General features: G+C 47.3%; 1 protein-coding gene across 1 annotated transcript in view; it reads left to right on the top strand.

Annotated features, from left to right (window-relative positions):
• Positions 1–21,507, top strand: part of LOC139274999 (uncharacterized) — a 209,864-nt gene extending 188,357 nt beyond the window's left edge. Inside the window, exons 4-5 of the transcript XR_011595647.1 lie at positions 20,612–20,701; positions 21,229–21,507. The gene's annotated coding sequence lies outside the window, so the exon portion shown is untranslated. The remainder of the gene's footprint in view (positions 1–20,611; positions 20,702–21,228) is intronic.
• The last annotated feature ends 1,057 nt before the right edge of the window (positions 21,508–22,564 follow it).

Raw genomic sequence — 22,564 nt, 5'->3', positions numbered from 1 at the left:
CTCCCGCATCACATACGGCACAGCTCTGGCTTTGTGGTGCACTGGTCTGGCGTCCGGGGTGATGCTTATCACAATTTGGGACCTTTGAAAGTCCCGACACCAGGTTGAAATAGTGACTCAAATTTCTGTAGGACCCGTGAGCATGAACTTCACTCCACAGATGAAATGGAGTGCACATCCCCCCATTTCCAGTTCATCTCGGCTAGCCAGCTCCTCCCCAAAAGCGCGGGACCATTTCCCGGGACAATCCAGAATGGCAGCCGGTTCTCTGATCCATCATGTGTGACCACCAACATTGCACTGTCGAGCACTGGGATGATCTCTTTGGTGTACGTCCGTAATTGTGTGTCAATGCGTTCTAGTTTGGGTCTGCTAGCTCTGAGTGGCCATAGTTTCTCGAATTGTTGGACACTCATAAGTGACTGGCTGGCCCCTGTGCCCAGCTCCATGTGTACCGGGATGCCGTTTAATAGGACTTTCATCATCATAGGTGGCGTTTTGGTATATGAGCTGTGGATGTTTGCCACCTGAACCCGCTGAACTTCAGCGTCCATTGCTTTTTGCCCAAGCATCAACCTGCCTTGCAGACCCCTCTTCTGGTTCATCTGCCTTGTAAATTAGCCTTGCTGCGGGCTTCCTGCACAAGCTAAATGTCCACTGAAGTTATAATTTCGACAGATAAATTGTTGAAACCTACAGGTTTTTGCAGCATGTCTGCCGCCGCACCTCCAGCATGAGCTGAGATCGTTGTGAACAAAAGGGCTGTTAGCAGGCATTCTTCTCTGATTGTCTCTTTGATTACTCTTGAGTGGGTGTCAATGGCCCCATCCCGGGACGCATTGTCCACCGTGATGGCGTAAATGTCCGTTCAACCTGTCATTGTCTCTGTTGAGGACCCACTCTAGAGTCTGTTGCTGCCTGGGTGGTGTCGAATTGTCCTTGCCTACCTGTGGGGTTCTGAGTCGCATTTCCAATGTTAACTTCCTGATCCATCGCCACGTTGGAAGCAGAGTTGCGCACGTATATTATCTTGGTTTCCACCTCCCCCGACATTAAGATCTGAGCCATCAACACCACTGCTTCCAAGATCAAGTCCTTGGTCTCAATTAGCTTTCTGAAAATCCCGGCATGACCAATGCCCTCAATAAAGAAATGCCTTAAGATCTCCCCGCTGCAGGTGTCTGAGAACGTACAGAGGCTGGCCAAGCGCCGAAGGTCCGCAACGAAGTCCGTTATGCTCTGTCCTTCCCAACGTCGGTGTGCATAGAATCGGTGTCGGGCCATGTGTATACTGCTTGTCAGTTTGAGGTGCTCACCGATCAGTTTGCTGAGCTCTTCAAAGGTTTTGTCCACTGACTGCTCGAAAGCAAGCAGGTCTTTCATCAGCACGTACGTCTTAGGTCCACAGCTGGTCAGTAGATGCGCCCTTCGCTTGTCAGCCGCTGCGTCTCCCAGCCAGTCCTTCGTGACAAAGCTCTGCTGGAGCCTCGCAATGAAATCGTCACAGTTCTCACCAACACAGTACCGTTCCTCTGTGCTACCGGTGGCCATTCTCATGAGTCGTTGATTCCCGTTTCTCGTCGCCAAATGTAATTCACACGAGGCACATTCTGCAGACAAGGTCACTGTGTGACCTGAACCTTTATTCACAGGACCAAGAAGTGATGACCCTGCGTGGGACCTCCCTTTATATACCTGGATGACCAGGTGAGGAGTGTCTCCCACAAGTTCACCCCCCCGTGGTCAAGGTGTGCATTTCTTAGGTGTATACAGTATGCAGTGTTGTTATGAAGGTCACAGTTACATGAAGGTTACATACATGACAGGGACGAAGAGGAGGCTGGTGGAGGGGGGGAGGTGGAGGAGCCTGGGGAGGGGAGTGGAGGGGAGGCTGGGGGTGTGTGAGGAGGTTGGGGGGGGACGGGGAGGAGCCTGCGACTGGAAGAGGAGCCTTGGAGTGGGAGAGGAGCCTTGGAGTGGGAGAGGAGCCTTGGATTGGGAGAGGAGGCTGGGGAGGGTGCGGCGAGGAGGCTGTGAGGGGGTGCGGAGAGGAGCCTGGGGTGGAAGATGTGGCTGTGGATGGAGCGGAGAGGAGGCTGTGGGGGTGGGAGGTGGCTGGGGCAGGGACGGAGAGGAGGCTGGGGGCGGGGGGTAGGTGGCTGGGGAGGGGAGCGGAGAGAAGGCAGGGGAGAAGACAGAGAGGAACCTGGGGGTGGGAGAGAAGCCTTGCAGTGGGAGAGGATGCTCGGGAGGGGGCAGGGAGGAGGCTGTGGAGGGGGCGAAGAGGAGGCTGGGGACGAGGGGGGAGGAGGCTTGGGGGTGGGGGAAGGCTGGGGAGTGTGGGGTGAAGGCTGGGGAGGGGGAGTTGACGAATGCTGGGGGTGGAGGGACAGGGGGGAAATGCCGGGGAGGTGGGGAGTGAAGAAGGCTGTGGAGGGGGCAGAGTGGAGTCTGCGGGGTGGTGGGGAGAAGGCTGGGGAGGGGAGCGGGGGGTGAAAGCTGGGAGGGGGAGAGTAGGCTGGAAGGGTGATGTGGAGAGAAGGCTGAGAGAGGAGGGGAGGAGAAGGCTGGGAGGGGAGAGCAGAGAATGCTGGGAGGAGAGTGGCAGGAAGGCTGGCGGGGAGGGCAGAGAAGGCTGGGGAGGAGGGAGAATGCTGGGAAGGAGGGAGAAGGCTGCAGGGGGTGGAATAGGCTGGCGGGGGGGCTGTGGACGGAGGAGAATGCTGGCGGCGGAGGGATGGAGAAGGCAGGGGAGGCGGGGAGAAGAGTAGGCTGGGGACGGGAGAAACGGGGAAAAGGCAGGGGAGGGGTGAGAGAAGGCTGGGTATGGAGTGGAGAAGGCTGATGTGGGAGGCGCGGAGCGGGGAAAGAACATTTGGGAGTGGGGGCGAGAAAGCTGGGGAGGGGCGGGAGAAGGCTGCGGAACGGGGGAGAAGGCTGAGTAGCGGGGTGCGGGGAAGTTTTGGGGGGGCGGTGAATGCTGCGGGGTGGAGGGGCGTAGGAGAAGGCTGGGAAGTGGGGAGAAAGCTGGGGAAAGGGGAGAAGGTTGGAGTGGGTGGACCTTGCCGTAATCTTGGTCTACATGCCTCCGGCAGGTTTGGCCATTGTCCATTTGTACAATCAGTAGCCTGTTTCCCTCTTTGTCGATTACTGTCCCTGCAAGCCATTTGGGACCCCAGCCATAGTTTAGCACAAACACTTTGTCCCCTATCTCATTCCACCTCCCCCTCGAATTTCGGTCATGGTACTCAGTTAGCTTTTGACGCTTAGCCTCAACAATTTCATGCATGTCTGGGAGGATTAACGAGAGCCTGGTCTTTGAGGTTCGTTTCATCAATAGTTGCCCGGGGGGAACCCCAGTCAACGAATGCGGACGAGATCTGTATGCCAGCAGCAGTCGCGACAGGCAGCTCTGCAGCGTGGGACCTTGGATTCCGAGCATGCCTTGTTTAATGATCTGCACTGCTCACTCCGCCTGGCCATTGGAGGCCGGCTTGAAAGGTGCCGTCTTAATGCGATTTATACCATGGTCAACTATAAAATCGTGAAATTCTGCGCTGGTGAAGCACGGACCATTATCACTGACCAATATGTCAGGAATTCCGTGTGTTGCAAACATGGTTCTTAGGCGCTCCACAGTGGTGGAGGTGGTGCTCGAGTTTAAAATGGTGCACTCGATCCATTTTGAAAATGCATCAACGACAACGAGGAACATTTTGCCCATGAATGGGCCCGCATAGTCTACATGCACCCGCGACCACGATTTGGTGGTCCAGGGCCAGGGGCTTAGGGGGGCCTCCCTGGGGGCATTACTGAGTTGGGCACAAATGGTGCACCGATGGACGCAGAGCTCCAAGTCCGCGTCACTGCCAGGCCACCAGTCATGAGATCTGGCTGTGGCCTTCATAAGGACGATCCCCAGGTGCTCGCGATGGAGCTCCCGGAAAAACGCCTCCCTGCCTCGTAAGGGCATAACTACTCGGCTGCACCACATCAGGCAGTCTGCCTGTAGTGAGAGTTCATGCATGCGCCTATGGAAGGGTTTGACCTCCTCGGGACAGGCATCGCGAGCCTCTGCCCAGTCACCGGTTAAAACGCATCTTTGATCTAGAGATAACTTGGAGTCGCTGGTCATCCAGGCTCTGATTTGGCGAGCCGTCATGGGCAAACCTGTGGATTCGAAGGCATTGATTGCCATGACTATCTCACAGTCCTGTTCGTCGGACCCTTCTGTGGTCGCCAGGGGTAGCCTGCTAAGCACGTCGGCACAGTTGTCTGTGCCTGGTCTGTGCCTTATCGTGTAGTCGTAAGCCGCCAGCATGAGTACCCACCGCTGAATGTGCGCCGAGGCGTTGGCATTGATTGCATTGCACTCGGATAGTCGGGACGTGAGGGGTTTGTGGTCGGTTTCTAATGCAAACTTGGCGCCGAAAAGGTATTGGTGCATCTTTTTGATACCGTACATGCACGCGAGCGCCTCCTTCTCAACCATACCGTACCCGTGCTCCGCCCGCGAAAATGACCTGGAGGCATAAGCAACGGGCTGCAATTTACCCGCATTATTGACATGCTGTAAAATGCACCCGACCCCATACGCTGACGCATCACACGTAAGGACTAACTTTTTACCTGGATCAAAAAAGGCTAAAACACTGTTGGAACATAGAAGGTTGCGTGCCTTATTGAAGGCGCGTTCTTGGGCGTCCCCCCAAAACCAATCGCACCCCTTTCTGAGTAGCATGTGGAAAGACTCCAGCAGCATGCTCAAGTTCTGCATAAAGTTCCCAAAGTAATTGAGTAGCCCGAGAAAGGCGTGCAGTTCCGAGACATTCCGGGGCCTGGGTGCCAGGCGAATCGCTTCGGTTTTGGATTCGGTTGGGCGGATTCCATCAGCGACAATCCTTCTGCCCAAAAATTCAATCTCAGCCGTGAGAAACAGACACTTGGATTTCTTAACTCTTAGGCCTACCCAACCCAATCGACTTAGTACTTCCTCAAGATTGCGGAGATGAGAATCGGTGTCCCTGCCAATGATGAGTATGACATCTTGAAACACAACCGTCCCCGGGATGGACTTGAGCAGACGCTCCATGTTGCGTTGGAATATAGCAGCTGCCGACCTGATGTCGAATGGGCATCGATTTTACACAAAAAGTTCTCGATGTGTGTTGATGGTGGTGAGTAGCTTAGACTCTTCGGTCAGATCTTGCGCCATATACGCAGATGTGAGGTCAAGTTTCGAGAAAAGTTTTCCTCCAGCCAACGTGGCAAATAGGTCCTCTGCTCTGTGCAGCAGGTATTGGTCCTGTAGGGAGACTCTGTTTATGGTCGACTTGTAATCCCCACAGATTCGCACGGATCCATCAGGCTTCACGATGGGGACGATGGGGCTTGCCCAGTCGCTGAATTCCACGGGAGAAATTATGCCTTCCCGCAGAAGCCAGTCCAGTTCGTTTTCAATCTTTTCCCTCATCACATAAGGCACAGCTCGAGCCTTGTGATGGACCGGTCTGGCATTCTGTGTGATGTAGCCCCTTTGAAGGTGCCCACACCTGGCTGAAAGAGATGTTCAAAACGACTTAGAACTGTTGAGCAGGAGGTCCGTTCCTCTGACGACATGGCGTGAACATCATCCCATTTCCAATTAAGTTCTGCTAGCCAACTTCTCCCCAACAGGGCTGGGAGATTCCCGGGGACAATCCACAGGGAAAGTCGGTTCACCATCCCTTTGTGTGTGACGGAGAGCATGGCGCTGCCAAGGACTGGGATGATTTCTTTAGTATAGGTCCTTAGTTTGGTGTCGATCTTTGTGAGTTTTGGTCTGTTGCTTTTGTGCGGCCACAGCTGTTCAAATTGTTGAACGCTCATGAGGGATTGACTGGCCCCCGTGTCCAGTTCCATGTTGACAGGTATCCCGTTGAGTAGAACCCTCATCATAATTGGAGGCGTCTTGGTGTAAGAACAGTGGACATTGATTGTGTTAACCTACTGTACCTCGATGTCCCATGCACTGTTCCAACCATCTTCTGGTCCGCTTTCCGACCCTTCCGATTCGTATATCAGCCGAGCTGCTATTTTTCTGCACATGTGTGCCAGATGCCCTGTGTAGTTGCAGTTTCTGCAAACGGCATGCTGAAATCAACACACCCTGGTTGAGTGCCTTCCCCCACATCTCCAACACAGACCGTTTCTATTGTTTCCAAAGGATGAGCTGTGTCTGGCTGATCTCCCTTGAGATTCTCTCAATCTGTTGTTGATTGCTCGCATTGTGGGTTGATGAGGTGTGATCGGCCGTTCATGTGGCCCTTGATTTTGATGGCTTCTGGCGCCACTGTCTGCTGTTGAAGGCCTGCTTTCCTGCCTTTGTCTGTGTGTGGCGGTAGCGGTTTGTTTCACAATGTGAACCCCTTGTTCCGATGCCTCATTGGTTGTCGTAACGAAGTATAGATCAGCCTCGTTTCTTCTTCGTCTGCCAAGAAAATCTGTGCGACCAGTGCTGCTGCCCCTAGAGTCAAGTTCTTAGTCTCTATAAGCTTTCGGAATATGCCTGTGTGGCCTATTCCTTCAAAAAAAAGTCTCTCAGTACTTCTCTCCTTAGTTCATTGGGGAACTCACATGAACTTGCCAGCCTCCGAAGTTCCGCCACAAAGTCAGGTATGGTTTGGCCCACACAGCGTCTGTAGTTTTAGGACCTGTGTCTGGCCATATGTCGGCTGCTCGCTAGCTTCAGGTGGTCTCTCACCAGTGTGCTCAACTCCTCAAACGATTTGCTTGCTGGTTTCTCGGGTGCCAGCAGGTCTTTCATTAAAACGTATGTTTTCGAGCCACAGCTGATCAAGAGATGGCCTCTTCTCTTATCTGCCTTATCTTCGCCCAGCCAGTCTTTGGTCACAAAGCTTTGCTGGAGCCTTTCTGTAAAGTCATCTCAATTGTCTCCAGTATTGTATTTCTCATCTGAGCTGTTGGTAGCCATTCTGTGGATTCTGTGATCCCGTAACTCGTCGTCACTGTTGAGTCCTGACTATAAGGTACTGACTTACACGAGACACATGCTGAAGTCAAGGTCACTCAGGACCTGCACCTTTAATTCCAGCTCTCCAGTGCTGCACTTGCCTGAGACCTTCCTTTATATACCACAGTGGGACAGGTATGGAGTGTCTCCTGCAAGTGCACCCCCGGTGGTAAGGTATGCTTATTGTTACAGGTCATATCCAATTACAGTGATGTATAGCATGGTAAGATACAGTTATATACAGTAATGTGAGATACATGACAGAGAGTTAGCGAGGCGGAAAGGTTTAGGGAGGGAGTTCCGGAGTTTAGGTCCTAGGCAACAGAAGGTACAGCCGCCAATGGTTGAGCGATTATAATCTGTCATGCTCAAGAAGGCAGAATTGAGGAGTGCAGATATCTTGGGTTAAGGAGCTGGAGGAGATTGCAGAGATAGGGAGGGGCGAAGTCATGGAGGGATTTGAAAACAAGGATGAGAATTTTGAAATCAAAGCGTTGCTTAACCGGGAGCCAATATAGGTCAGTGAGCATAGCGGTGATGGGTGAGCGAGACTTAGTGCGAGTTAGGACATGAGCAGCCAAATTTTGGATCACCTCTAGTTTTTGTAGGGTAGAGTGTGAGAGACCAGCCAGGAGTGAGTTGGCATAGTCAGGCCTAGAGGTAACAAAGGCTTGAATGAGGGTTTCAGCAAAGGATGAGCTGAGGCAAAGGTAGAGCCGGACGATGTTACGGAGGTGGAAATAGGCGGTCTTAGTTATACTGTGAATAAGTGGTCGAAAGTTCATTTCAAGATCAAATATGACATTAAGGTTGCAAACAGTATAGTTCAGCCGCAGACAAAAGTTGGGGAAAACGATGGGGTCAGTGGCTAGGGAACAGAGCTTGTGGTGGGGACCGAAAACAATGGCTTCGATTGGAGAAAATTTCTGCTCATCCAGAACTGGATGTCGGACAAGCAGTCTGATAATTTAGAGACCGTGGAGAGGTCGAGAGAAATGGTAGTGAGGTGGAGCTGGGTGTCATCAGCGTTCATGTGGAAACTGACGCTATATTTTTGGAAGATGTTGCTAAGGGACAACGTGTGGATGAGAAATAGGAGGGGTTCAAGGATAGATTCTTGGGCGACACCAGAGGTGATGATGTAGGCACGGGAAGAGAAACCATTGTGGGTGATTCTCTGACTACGATTAGATAGATATGAATGGAACCAGGTGAGTGCAGTCCCACCCAGCTGGACGGCGGTGGAGAGGTGTTGGAGAAGGATCGAGTCGGGGGCAGGCAGAGAAGGCTGGGGAGGGGGGAGAAGGCTGGGGACGGGGGGGTGGGGAGAAGGCGAAGGAGGTGGTGGGGAGAAGGCTGGGGTGGTGGGGGGAAGAAGACAGAGGGGGGGAGAAGGTTGGGGAGGGGGAGAAAGCTGGGGAAGTGGGGGGAGAAGGCTGGGGAGGTGGGGGGGAGAAGGCTGGGGGAGTGGGGGGGAGAAGGCTGGGGAGGGGGAGAAAGCTGGGGAAGTGGGGGGAGAAGGCTGGGGAAGTGCGGGGAGAAGGCTGGGGGGGTGGGGGAGAGAAGGCTGGGGAGGGGGAGAAGGCTGGGGAGGTGGCGGGGAGAAGGCTGGGGAGGTGGGGGGCAAAAGGCTGGGGAGGGGGGAGAATGCTGGGGAGGTGGCGGGGAGAAGGCTGGGGAGGTGGGGGGGGTGAGAAGGCCGGGGAGTTGAGAAGGGGGGGAGAAGGCCGGGGGGGGGAGAAAGTGGGGATGGGGGGAGGGGGGAAGGCTGGTGGGGGGGGTGGGCAGAAGGCTGGGGAGTGGGAGAGAGAAGGCTGGGTACGGAGGGGAAAAGGCTGAGGTGGGGGGCAGAGAATGCTTGGGAGTGCGGGGGGGGGGTGGAGAAGGCTAGGGAAGGGTGGGGGTGGGGGGGGAGAAAGCTAGGGATATGCGAGAGAAGGCTGCGGAGAGAGGGAGAAGGCTGAGGAGTGGGGGGCACAGAGGTTTTGGGGAGCGGTGATGGCTAGAGGGGAGGGGAGGGGAGTAGGCTGGGGAGGGGGGGGATGGAGAAGGCTGGCGGGGGTGTGCGCGGAGTTGGCTGGGGAGTGGGGGAAGGCTGGGGCGGGGGGTCGGAGAAGGCTGGGGATGGGGGAGAAAGCTGGTGTGGGGGGCTGGAGGGTGTAGGTCTCTATGTGGGGTTCAGGTTCCCTTCTGAACAACTTGAGTGGTTTCGAACGATAAGAACATAAGAATTAGGAACAGGAGTAGGCCATCTAGCCCCTCGAGCCTGCTCCGCCATTCAACAAGATCATGGCTGATCTGGCCGTGGACTCAGCTCCACTTACCCGCCCGCTCCCCGTAACCCTTAATTCCCTTATTAGTTAAAAATCTATCTACCTGTGATTTGAATACATTCAATGAGCTAGCCTCAACTGCTTCCTTGGGCAGAGAATTCCACAGATTCACAACCCTCTGGGAGAAGAAATTTCTTCTCAACTCGGTTTTAAATTGGCTCCCCCGTGTTTTGAGGCTGTGCCCCCTAGTTCTAGTCTCCCCGACCAGTGGAAACAACCTCTCTGCCTCTATCTTGTCGATCCCTTTCATTATTTTAAATGTTTCGATAAGATCACCCCTCATCTTTCTGAACTCCAACGAGTAAAGACCCAGTCTACTCAATCTATCATCATAAGGTAACCCCCTCATCTCCGGAATCAGCCTAGTGAATCGTCTCTGTACCCCCTCCAAAGCTAGTATATCCTTCCTTAAGTAAGGTGACCAAAACTGCATGCAGTATTCCAGGTGCGGCCTCACCAATACCCTGTACAGTTGCAGCAGGACCTCCCTGCTTTTGTACTCCATCCCTCTCGCAATGAAGGCCAACATTCCATTTGCCTTCCTGATTACCTGCTGCACCTGCAAACTAACTTTTTGGGATTCATGCACAAGGACCCCCAGGTCCCTCTGCACCGCAGCATGTTGTAATTTCTCCCCATTCAAATAATATTCCCTTTTATGTTTTTTTTTCCAAGGTGGATGACCTCACATTTTCCGACATTGTATTCCACCTGCCAAACCTTCGCCCATTCGCTTAACCTATCTAAATCTCTTTGCAGCCTCTCTGAGTCCTCTACACAACCCGCTTTCCCACTAATCTTTGTGTCATCTGCAAATTTTGTTATACTACACTCTGCCCCCTCTTCCAGGTCATCTAGGTATATTGTAAACAGTTGTGGTCCCAGCACCGATCCCTGTGGCACACCACTAACCACCGATTTCCAACCCGAAAAGGACCCATTTATCCCGACTCTCTGCTTTCTGTTAGCCAGCCAATTCTCTATCCATGCTAATACATTTCCTCTGACTCCGCGTACCTTTATCTTCTGCAGTAACCTTTTGTGTGGCACCTTATCGAATGCCTTTTGGAAATCTAAATACACCACATCCATCGGTACACCTCTATCCACCATGTTCGTTATATCCTCAAAGAATTCTAGTACATTATTTAAACATGATTTCCCCATCATGAAGCCATGTTGCGTCTGCTTGATTGCACTATTCCTATCTAGATGTCCCGCTATTTCTTCCTTAATGATAGCTTCAAGCATTTTCCCCACTACAGATGTTAAACTAACCCGCCTATATTTACCTGCCTTTTGTCTGCCCCCTTTTTTAAACAGAAGCATTACATTAGCTGCTTTCCAATCCGCTGGTACCTCCCCAGAGTCCAGAGAATTTTGGTAGATTATGACGAATGCATCTACTATAACTTCCGCCTTCTCTTTTAATACCCTGGGTGCATTTCATCAGGACCAGGAGATTTGTCTACCTTGAGTCCCATTAGCCTGTCCAGCACTACACCCCTAGTGATAGTGATTATCTCAAGGTCCTGCCTTCCCACAGTCCTGTGACCAGCAATTTTTGACATGGTTTTTGTGTCTTCCACTGTGACGACCAAAGCAAAATAATTGTTTAAGGTCTCAGCCATTTCCACATTTCCCATTATTAAATCCCCCTTCTCATCTTCTAAGGGACCAACAGTTACTTTAGTCACTCTTTTCCGTTTTATATATCTGTAAAAGCTATTACTATCTGTTTTTATGTTTTGCGCAAGTTTACTTTCGTAATCTATCTTTCCTTTCTTTATTGCTTTCTTGGTCATTCTTTGCTGTCGTTTAAACTTTTCCCAATCTTCTAGTTTCCCACTAACCTTGGCCACCTTATACGCATTGGTTTTTAATTTGATACTCTCCTTTATTTCCTTGGTTATCCACGGCTGGTTATCCCTTCTCTTACCGCCCTTTTTCACTGGAATATATTTTTGTTGCGCACTATGAAAGAGCTCCTTAAAAGTCCTCCACTGTTCCTCAATTGTGCCACCGTTTAGTCTGTGTTTCCAGTCTACTTTAGCCAACTCTGCCCTCATCCCACTGTAGTCCCCTTTGTTTAAGCATAGTATGCTCGTTTGAGACACTACTTCCTCACCCTCAATCCGTATTACAAATTCAACCACACTGTGATCACTCATTCCGAGAGGATCTTTTACTAGGAGATCATTTATTATTCCTGTTTCATTACACAGGACCAGATCTAAGATCGCTTGCTCCCTTGTAGGTTCTGTAACATACTGTTCTAAGAAACAATCCCGTATGCATTCTATGAATTCCTCCTCCAGGCTACCCCATGCGATTTGATTTGACCAATCGATATGTAGGTTAAAATCCCCCATGATTACTGCCGTTCCTTTTTCACATGTCTCCTTTATTCCCTTGATTATTGCCTGCCCCACTGTGAAGTTATTATTTGGGGGCCTATAAACTATGCCCACCAGTGACTTTTTCCCCTTACTATCTCTAATCTCCACCCACAATGATTCAACATTTTGTTCATTAGAGCCAATATCGTCTCTCACAACTGCCCTGATATCATCCTTTATTAACAGAGCTACCCCACCTCCTTTCCCTTCTTGTCTATCTTTCCGAATTGTCAGATACCCCTGTATGTTTAATTCCCAGTCTTGGCCACCCTGCAACCACGTTTCTGTAATGGCCACCAAATCATACCCATTTGTAATGATTTGTGCCATCAACTCATTCAGTTTATTTCGAATGCTGCGTGCGTTTAGGTCGTTTTGACCCCTCCTGCAGCCCCTTTATATTCATACATTTTGTCCCTTCCTATCACCTTGTGGTTTACACTTACACCAGTGCTACTCTGCTCTGTTGCCTCCTGCCTTTTGCATTCTTTCTTGGGATCCTGTTCATCTGAGCTCTCACCCATTCTAACTAGCTCAGAGCCCTCTCCTGTGTTCCGAATACTCCTTGAATTGAGGCACCGAGCTTTCATGCTTGCCTTTTTATTACACTTTGACCCTTTAGAATTTTGCTGTACAGTGGTCCTTTTTGTTTTTTGCCTTGGGTTTCTCTGCCCTCCACTTTTACTCATCTCCTTTCTGTCTTTTGCTTTTGTCTCCTTTTTGTTTCCCTCTGTCCCCCTGCATTGGTTCCCATCCCCCTGCCATGTTAGTTTAACTCCTCCCCAACAGCACTAGCAAACACTCCTCCTGGGACATTGGTTCCGGTCCTGCCTCGGTGCAGACCGTCTGGTTTGTACTGGTCCCATCTCCCCCAGAATTGGTTCCAATGCCCCAGGAATTTGAATCCCTCCCTGCTGCACCACTGCTCAAGCCACGTATTCATCTGAGCTATCCTGCGATTCCTATTCTGACTAGCACGTGGCACTGGTAGCAATCCCGAGATTACTACTTTTGAGGTCCTACATTTTAATTTAGCTCCTAGCTCCTTAAATTCGTCTCATAGCTCCTCATTCCTTTTTTTACCTATATCGTTGGTACCAATGTGCACCACGATAACTGGCTGTTCACCCTCTCTTATCAGAATGTCCTGCACCTGCTCCATGACATGCTTGACCATTGCACCAGCTACCCCTCCCTTGGGTTCTGTACTCTGGATTTATTTGGGGGTTGTGACAAAAGTGCAGAAGACGCTGGTTTGATGCAAAGAACTTTGGTTTTTATTACAGTCAAAGTAATACAGGCTTATTACTCTCGTAAGAAAATACACGGCCAAACTTATAAAGAACAAGACAAGGAAAGGTACAAGGTCAAACTTAAAATCACTCTAATAAAGAACAGTACAAGGAAAGGCACAAAGTCAAACTTAAAATCACTCTAATAAAGTACCATACACTACACATTCAAAGGGGGTTGCAGTAAAATTGTACCTCCCACTTCCCAATACCTAATTCTAGCTTGGTTAGACTCCAGGGCAGGCAGGGACTTGGCTTACCAATTCTTTTGATAGTTAATGGTAGATGGTAGTCCTTCCTTCAGGACTTCAAGACTTCGAGGCTGGAGAAGTTAGTTTTACAACTGTCACGTTGGTTTCTCTCCTTGTCTTGATGAGGTAGTAGCAACCACCTCTCTCCCCTCTTATGCTCTCTCTCTCTCTCCTCTCTCTTGAAAACAGTGGCCAGTTATACGATTTCAGTGTTCTAATTTTGCCGCCCAATCTGTTCACAATCCTTTGTATAATTTTGGCGGGCTTGGTTCTTCTTTGTAATATTTTGTCGGGCTCGTTAAAGTTGATATGTCCTGGGTGGGTTGATGTTCGAAAACTGTTTCCTGATGGAAATATTAGTTTGGTAATTGCAATGTCCTTTTGTGCTTAGTCTTTCGCATGCAGGCTGGATTGGGCCTCTTTGTAATGTATATACTGAAATGGTTTGTCCAGACCCATGTTGGTGGGGAGCTATCGCTGGGTGATACTGTGATGGCAATGTCTCTTGTGGAGGAAGATTTCCAAATGCTCATTCTTCCAGACAGGTTAACTCAGTCCCCACACCCAGACAGTTCCAATAATCAAGTGGGCTTCTTTTGTTCCCTAGGTGTGCCCACAGGCTTGAATTTGTCTTGTAAAAGTTCATAATTCTATTAAAGTTCGTAGTTTCTTCCATAAGCACTTTAGAGTTCCAAACTTTTCGGTAGATAGTCCCAAATTAAATTTCCTTTCGAATGAGCCCAAACACAGGGGGGGTTTATGCTGAATTTTGCTCTCTGCACTGGGGAGAGGGGCGAAGGTTGGAAAGGATGGATCTTGCCGTGATCTGGGGTAACTTGGCAGCAAGGGATGCCCAAGGCCAGAGACGTGGGGCCCTAGAAGAGCACTCCTGTGCCTCCTGCCCTCGAAAAAAACTGAAAAATACATTTAAAACTTAACTGCCTGGCTTCCTGTGGCCCAGAATTCTGCTCCCAGTGGGTTTTACCTGACGGTGAAGACGTTAAAGAGCTACAGTTTAAAGCATAATCATAAGTTACATGTGGTTAAGATAAGTATCAACAAGTCATGGATTAAGATTTTCCAGATCTCACTTTTACTCATATCCATCTTGTAGATAATTCTTGTTAAATTTATTGCTATTTCGCCTTCAATTGTGCCAATCCAAATTCCATTTAACTCCCCACTTCAACTTCAATTTCAATCCCTTTAACAGGTACCAGTGTGTTTAATTCTATCCTGATTGTTTAATTAATTAGATTGTTTCCTGATGGAGCATGTGTCAATGGTTTAAAAGTTGTCTCACTCTTCTGAGTCACATTACCCATTTCATGTCTTGCTGTTGTCAAGTAACTGAGCATGTCTGAGACCATTCTTCAGTACAAATTCATTTGCACACTTATACTGGTATCTCATGTCACACGTTCCATCAAATACAAGTCATTCTTGGGCTTTCAGGTGATCTTATCAAAAGTTTGTAGTCATCTGGAGATCTTTGCTCATCTCCCACTGCATGGCCCCAATACCTCGGGTAGTGGCCAGACCATCAAATTCAGTTTTCTTATAAAGTTCATTATAGGCAAGGACACAAATGTCTCCAAGAGAATGCTATCAATTTACTATTCATAACTGCACTTTCCTGACTTTCAATTGAATGTTAGGAAAATTCAATTCTCTTGTTTCTATTGAATACCCTTATTCACTTCCTCTCTCCATTTTATACATCACAATTACCATCCATACCTCATTCATCATACCTGGAGGAGCTTTACTGTCCAGTACAATATTAAAGATAGAAAACATAGATCAAACATTACTATTCGGTCCAAGTTATTAACACATTGTTTTTAATTCTTTATAACCCATTACATTTTATTTTCCTTCAGGCACTTGGGAAACATTCACTTAAAATTAAGAAAGTTAAATTAGTAATGTTGAATATTTGTAAAATTTCATTCAGTTGTTTGGTGAATCAAAAAAAACAGCTGTCAGTGGAAAGGGTTAACTCCTTTGCAGATTTGTAAGAAGGCAGAGTAAATATTGTCAGATGTATGCAATTGCGTCACTTTACATTTTTTTTAAAAAACCTTTTCCGATAGAAACTTTTCCCCCAAGTCTCTGCACCCTCAAAACTTGCTTAGGAATTAAAAATCCTTATTAAAGCTGTTATTATTAGCTTTAAATAAAACTTTCTCATTGGGAAGACAGCATTTTAGATTAAACTCCAATTGTTTATAAACTTCCAATTCAAATGTTGGCAATCATTTTTTTAAAATATGAGAATGTCTTGTGAGGAAATAGAAATACACTCATAATTTAAAACACTCACAATTTAAGTCAGGTTTTTATAATTTAATAGTTAACCTCAATAATTCCAAGTTAATTCAGAAGAATTGTATCAGTGTAACAAAGCAGATAAAATAAAACAAAAATACACTAAGTTATGTCATATTTCATATTGTTCCTTCTTCAGATGCCTTTCCAACTGACTGTAAAATTACTGAATATAATTAGTTTTCACATTTTAACAAACATCATTCATTCTATACAAAAGGAAAAGAGAGCGGAGCTTCCCTCAGCTTCCACTCCTACAGACTTTTTTTTAAAAAGGGACATTACATTTAAGAAGACAGTGCTTTTTACATGTTGAAATTGATTTAAAATGAGACCACGCATTTTAATTTAAACTATATAAGACAACAGCAATTAAAAAAAATATAATCCAATTAAAACAAAATACTGGCAACTGTCATTTCAAAGCCGAAGCTTAACTTTTGTAAAACAAACTGTTGTGCATTTCTAGCCCCATAAATCATAGATAAAACAATCAGGGAAACTGCCACACTTTAACACAAACTACATAAAACTACTCAACTACATCCTTTCACTCAGTAAATCCTGTGTTTTATTTCTCTTGGCACAAAAGCTAAAACTTCCGTGCCGGTTCCATTTTCTTTTTAAAAAATTGTCGTCTCAGCAACTTATTCTCTAATTCCCATTTTTTTCCCTTCCTTTACTGACTTCTCAGGTGGGTTAACAGGCAGCTTAGATCTCTTCCCCTAGATATCTCCAAAACTCTCTCCTGCTCGTTTAGACCGTTCGTGCCTTTTTCTGGATAATCCATTTTGTGTTAGGCTTCACCTATCTGACACACTCCCACCCACTCCCTTCTTTCAGGGAGTAAAGCGATTAAGTGGCGCCGGTCCACCACTAACCCGAACCTTACAACTTCTAACTCTGTGAATCCCACTTTTGACATCACTGTAAGATTAGAATGGTTAGCAGTGGAGAATAGAAGCCGGGGTTTAACTCTGCATTCCAGAATGATTCTGGAATGGTGAGCAGTTTTGGCAGCCGAGAGCAGGACCCGATAATGCTTGATGTGGTCCAGCCAGATCTGGCGGTGAATGGCTAAACCAGTTCGCCATATCCGTTCAAGTCTGCGTCATTTGGACGTAAGGGAGCAAAGATCAGAGCTGTACCAGGGCGAGTGGCCATGGTGAGAGAGAGTAATTGTTTTAATAGGGACTAGGGCATCAAAGATGGTGGTGAGGGTGTGATTGAGCAAATCGGTAGCTGCAGAAATGACATGGTGAATGGACTGTCAAAGGCTGGACAGTTGAGAGTTCAAAAGTGCAAAAGTGGAAAAGAGTCGGGAGAGAGGTTTTTCCAGGGGTGGACACAGAAAGAGGTAGGGTTGGGCGGGGGTGGAAGGGTGTTGTGGGTGGAGAGCGACATGAGGAAGAGGTCAGAGGTGACCTTATCTGCAATTGACATGATGCCAAGCCATATTCAGTTTTAGGCCTCATTTAAACGCCGCCGGCAAACGGCAAGTGCCAAACGGGCATCTTGCTGCAGCTCACTGGTCTGGCTCCTAAGGTGAGCTGGCCAGCAGTACAGGTCTGGAAGGAGGTGGGTCTCAAACAGGATGGCAGTGCGTCCAGCCAGGAGGTGCAAAATGTGCGGCTGTGAGTTGAATCCTCAGATTCTTAACTCATACCCTGCTGCATCAATTGAGATCCTCCTGTGGAAATGAGGAAGGGGAGAGTACCTAGGAGGAACACTCTCAATCCCTTATAAGAAGGAAACCATCACCTCCCCCAAAACTCTCCAGGAGATGTTAGTAGCTGCTTCTAGTAAATGGCAAAATGGGGCTCAAATTGGTTGAAGTAAAGAGCACAACACCTTGCCTGGTCCCTCATCCATCGTTTGACTGAGATGTCTCTGCTCCAATCGCTGAGGGAGGTGGTGGCGATTGCGTGGAGTGGGGAACAGGTTTGCTTGGGCGGCCAGGGGAGAAGCACTCTTGCTCCTCCTGGTCCACAAACAGTGCAGGAAAGGCACTTACGTACTCCATGCAGCAGTCCTCAGGTTTAATATCCCACCCGACCCAAACCCACCTGTTTTTGGATGTTAAAATTACCCCATCATTTTCAAATTTTCTTTGCATAATATCCAGCCACATAGATGGAGATTTTAACTTGTTTACAGCCAGTTATGTTGTTGTTTTTTTATACAGCATAGTTTAAAAGTTTAATTCATCACAACCCAAGCCTTAACTTTCATTTTTTCTTCACAGCAATGACTGTTTTCAATAATTGTTGTATAGGAACTTGCAAACTACGATTTTCTGGGGATTTTTACTGTTTGACATCACTTAGCATTTAAGCAGCCTACAGGAGATAAATTAACTTTGATATCTGGATCATCATCTATTCTTGTTCCATTATAGCAAGAGCATACAGGACAACACAGCCTTTTCTCTACTTTAAATGTCCATACATTTATTTTCCAGACAGTCCTGAGCATGTAAACTATGTGCTAATGATTAATCCAAACTTGAATGTCTATTTATGGAAAGTTACACTTCTCATACAATGCATCAGACAGCTGAACATTCCAACATTGTTCTTATCTTGTGTTATGATCTCTTGACCATCTTGTGCTGGAATCAACTTTTTGAAATGTTTTTCCTTCTTGGATGCATTTAGAACAGGAGTTATTACTTTCCGTGGCTGTGACTCCACTGTGTCTGTTTCTTTTATTTCCGTTTGGCTATCTTGACAATCTGTAAAATCAGTGGTACAAAGCACTGAGTGGCACCAAAGTACAATAATTGTCAATTAATAAGCTGTGGCATGTGGATACTAATGATTGAGTACTTTGAATCTCTACATTGGAGAATGGGATGTTATCCTTTCTAGTGCTTGGGTTCAGGATGACCCTGCTCCTCTCTGCAATGATTGCTAAACTTTATAGGATTACCCATGACCATATAAATATAAACGGGACGTTCTTCAGATCAGTGGGATTTCAATGTCTATTAAGACGAGGAACTTTAGTTGCCGAGTGAGCCATGCTGTTATTGTTATCTAACCTATTCTGAAAAATTAATGTAGTCCTGAAATGTCCTTGTTTTGTGTGAACGTGATTTCCGCCACACTTCTGGCAACTTTTCGCCGGCAGAAGGCTGCAGCTACGACAGTATTCTGAGTCATGGTCTCGGCTTCAATCACAAACTTTGGTAATGCATTCCCCATGCTCACAACCCTCTTTTTAAAAACATTTCTCCTGCTCTCTGTTCGAAATCTCTTACATTTAACCTTATATCTATGTCCTCTTGTTTTGGATTTCTCAATTACTGGGAATGTTTTGTTCATATATACTCTGTACCATCCCTTCATATTTTTAAACACCTTTATTAAATCTCTCATCCAATGAGAACAGCCTCAGTTTAATCTTGGGTCTGGGGAGATACTTTGCTGTCCATTTCATCTTTTCCATTTCCATTCCATGCACTATTCTTGAGTAAAGAAGGACACAGATAACCTGCTCTCAAGACTTAACTAATGTGGTCAGCTGTGAGAGGTCTCGAACTTTATATTCCTTTTCGAGAGAATAACTGAATGTCTCCCACCCATGAATGGCCATGATCAGCAACTCACTGTGCAATCATTTAAAATCACAGACCAATGGTGTGACAGGCAATGAATTAGTGCCGAGGCCATTCTTACAATCTGTAACTTCTCTTATATTGTTGTAAATTGATTCAACCCATCACATTAAAAGTCACAGACCAGCTGTGTTTATTTTAAATCTTTGGTCAAATTCACCCATCCAGTAGGGAGCCACGTTTGAAGGGAGTGTTGGTCGGAGTTAGGCCGACTCTTCAACTTACACTCCCTTTGGATGTGGTTCACTGTCAGGAACAACCGATTGGAGAACTCAAGCTTCAGCCCCATTTCTGCCAAAAAGAACATTTAGTACTTTTTAAATCTATAAACTTTTACATTTATAAACATTCCCTTAAATTTACGTGTAAACTTTTATGAAAGCACGAGCTTTAAATTTTCTAATAAATCTTTAATTTAATACATAGGGGGCCCGAAATTGGTCGACGCGTAAGGTTCTCCCATTTCTCAGAGGTATGCCGGTGGTATGTCGTTTCACACAAGCAGCATACCGGCGACACCTAAGAGGACAAAATTGGTCAAAACATTTTCGGCGTTATGTCGGCGGTATGTCAGCGATCTGCATCGGCGGTATTTATCCTAGTAGTCGATCCAGAGCGACTATCTCCTCGATGGCCGGTGTGGCACGGAACTGCGCATACGCACAGTTTTTTCCCATTTTTTTTACACAAGTGTTTTACCTGCAATTTTAGGGGTCAGGGGGTCACCCGCGCATGGCAGTGAGTTGAAGAGGAGGGAGAGAGAGTGGGAAGGAGCAGCAAGCTAGTCGACGGGCAGTTACTTGAAAAAACCCAATCTATTCCTACCAACTAGTAATTCTCCAGTTTGAAGACTAAGAAGATATATTTAATAAAGCAAAAATCATACAAATACAAAGATTATCGCAATGTTAAAAAAGACATCCAAGCGCAGGAGCATCAAAAAGAAGGGGAGGCTGAGGGCACCTGCCTCCAATGAGACGGAGTTACCTGTCCTTCTGGAGCACATAACAGAGAGGTACTCTGAGCTAATCAAGGGTGGTTGTGGGAAGCCCTCCCCAAATGAGCACAATCAAATATGGGATGAGATTGGGGAGGCTATGTCCTCTAAAAGTACGATGGTACACCGGGGAAAGGTGCCATAAGAGGTGAAACAACCTGGTGAGTGTAGCAAGAGTAAATAATGATTAATGTAATTTCAGTGTCACATGAATGATGTTATTTATCTTAAGATTATGGTGATGTATTCATGCTTTTCAGGCAATGACAAAAGGATCAACGCAGTGCTTTTTGTGTGTGTGTGTGTGTGTGTGTGTGTGTTTGTGCGATGTTAAATGGATTGATGATTTTTACATTGATTTACTTTACTTTCTGCAGAAGAAGACATCTGCAATAGCAGCCGATCAATATCACACAGCGGGAGGACCCACAACCCAGGAGCCTCTTGCTGACATTGAACATAAGAACGTAAGAAATAGGAGCAGGAGTAGGCCATACGACCCCTCAAGCCTGCTCCGCTATTTAATACAATCATAGCTGATCCAATCATGGACTCAGGTCCACTTCCCTGCCCGCTCCCCATAACCCCTTAATCCCTTATCGGTTAAGAAGATCTGTGCCCTGTCCCTGGTTGGGGAGAGCAACCATGCCACCACCAGTATTGGAGCTGACCCACTCACACAAGATAGTAAGTTGAATAAAATGCAGTTTGTGTTGCAGTCCTCTCACGTCATGTAATGTAACTGTAACTGTAATGTTGGCCTGATATAATGTAAGTTTATTGCACTGTAATGTTGACCTCATGTGATGTACTGCAATGTTGGGGAGATGTAACGCATGCATATATGTATTGTATATCTGTGATATGTAATGCAGTACTGCAGCAGTGGTGGACATTTAAGTAAGACTGCGATAAGACTCTGTACTATGTACTAATGTAACCCTGACCAATCCCCTGGTGCCAAGCTTTTTAAAATATTGATTTGTACTTCCAGACTTGGATGATTCAGACTACAGATGACAGACCCACTGCCTCCACCTCTGGCATCACCCAGCCCTCTCCTGACACCACTGGCAGAGATGAGGAAGATAAAGAGGAAGAGGAAGAGCCACTGATCCGGCAGCCAGTGGAGGTGGGGGTGGAGACGGAGGAGGATACACCAGTTGCATGTGGGCCAGTTGGAACATCCTCCACCATGGAGTCTGTATTCAGGGGATTCCCCCATGGCTCCACTGATTCTGCTGGACCAAGTGTTGCAGCGCCTTTGCCGCAGCAACGGAGGTTGGTGCAGGAAAGGTCGGTTGCTGTAGGCGTGTACCAGGACATGGTGCATCTATCACAGGCCAGCATCGACATAGATTGAGAGCTGCTCGACCATGACTACAATAGCCACAAACATCGCGGCTCTATCAGAGCAGCAGTCGGAGGAAAGGTTGCGTACGATCACCGCGATGGAGCAAACCGCAGACGCCGTCGAAGCCATGCGGCAATTAATGGGATCGGGACATGGTGTGGAATCCCCCGTGCCATAGTAGTCAGATCGACAGCACCCGAGGGTGGGGAGCTGCCTCTTTTCCAGCACTGAAGCCTTACCTTTCACATCACAAGCTTCTCCTGAGGCCCCATTTATTGCGCTTGTAATGTCTGAGCCCCAACGATAGCAACGCCACTCGGGGTGCGGTGCTGCACGCCGATTTAGTACCACCACAGGGAGGTCCATGCCCAGGGGCACTGGGAAAGGGAAGGGCGGAAGTAAGAAAGGGGGGAATAGTCCCAAGGATGGTGTAGCATACGTGCATGGACGGGGCAGAGGGCATGGGCGGGGAAAGTAAAGGGTCTTTTTGTTGTAATTGAAGTTTGATTTGTAAAAGTTTATTAAAGTTGTAAAATATTTGTTTTGAAGTTGTTATTAAAGTTGTTAAAGTTTTGTTAAAGTTATTATTACAGTTGTTTTATAAGTTTACAAATTTTTTAAATTGTTGTATATTTTTTACATTTTTACATCAACATTTCAATTGAATTTAAGCACTTTTGTGTTAAACTTTTGGGGTAACAGTTATCTGGATCCCAAAACGCAGCACTCCACATTCAAGCAAAGCGTTCATTTATGAGTTGCTGACATAACAATTTTGCAGTGGCATACGCTCTGCATGCCCTCCGCTGTGGTGTTGGGGGGGAAGGGAGTGGCGGTGGTGCCATGGGTTCATCTGGAAGCTCCTCATCATGCTCCTGCCCCTCATTGTCCTCTTCTTCCTCCTCCGTCCCCTGCACTCTCTCCTCAGGTGGTTCCCCTGTGGCAATTCCTGTCCCCGCATGATTGCTAAATTATG

The sequence above is a fragment of the Pristiophorus japonicus genome, chromosome 10 (assembly GCF_044704955.1).
Source record: "Pristiophorus japonicus isolate sPriJap1 chromosome 10, sPriJap1.hap1, whole genome shotgun sequence".
Classification (NCBI taxonomy): domain Eukaryota; kingdom Metazoa; phylum Chordata; class Chondrichthyes; family Pristiophoridae; genus Pristiophorus; species Pristiophorus japonicus.
Note: the sequence above shows the minus strand (reverse complement) of the source record. Positions and strands in the feature narration are given on the sequence as shown.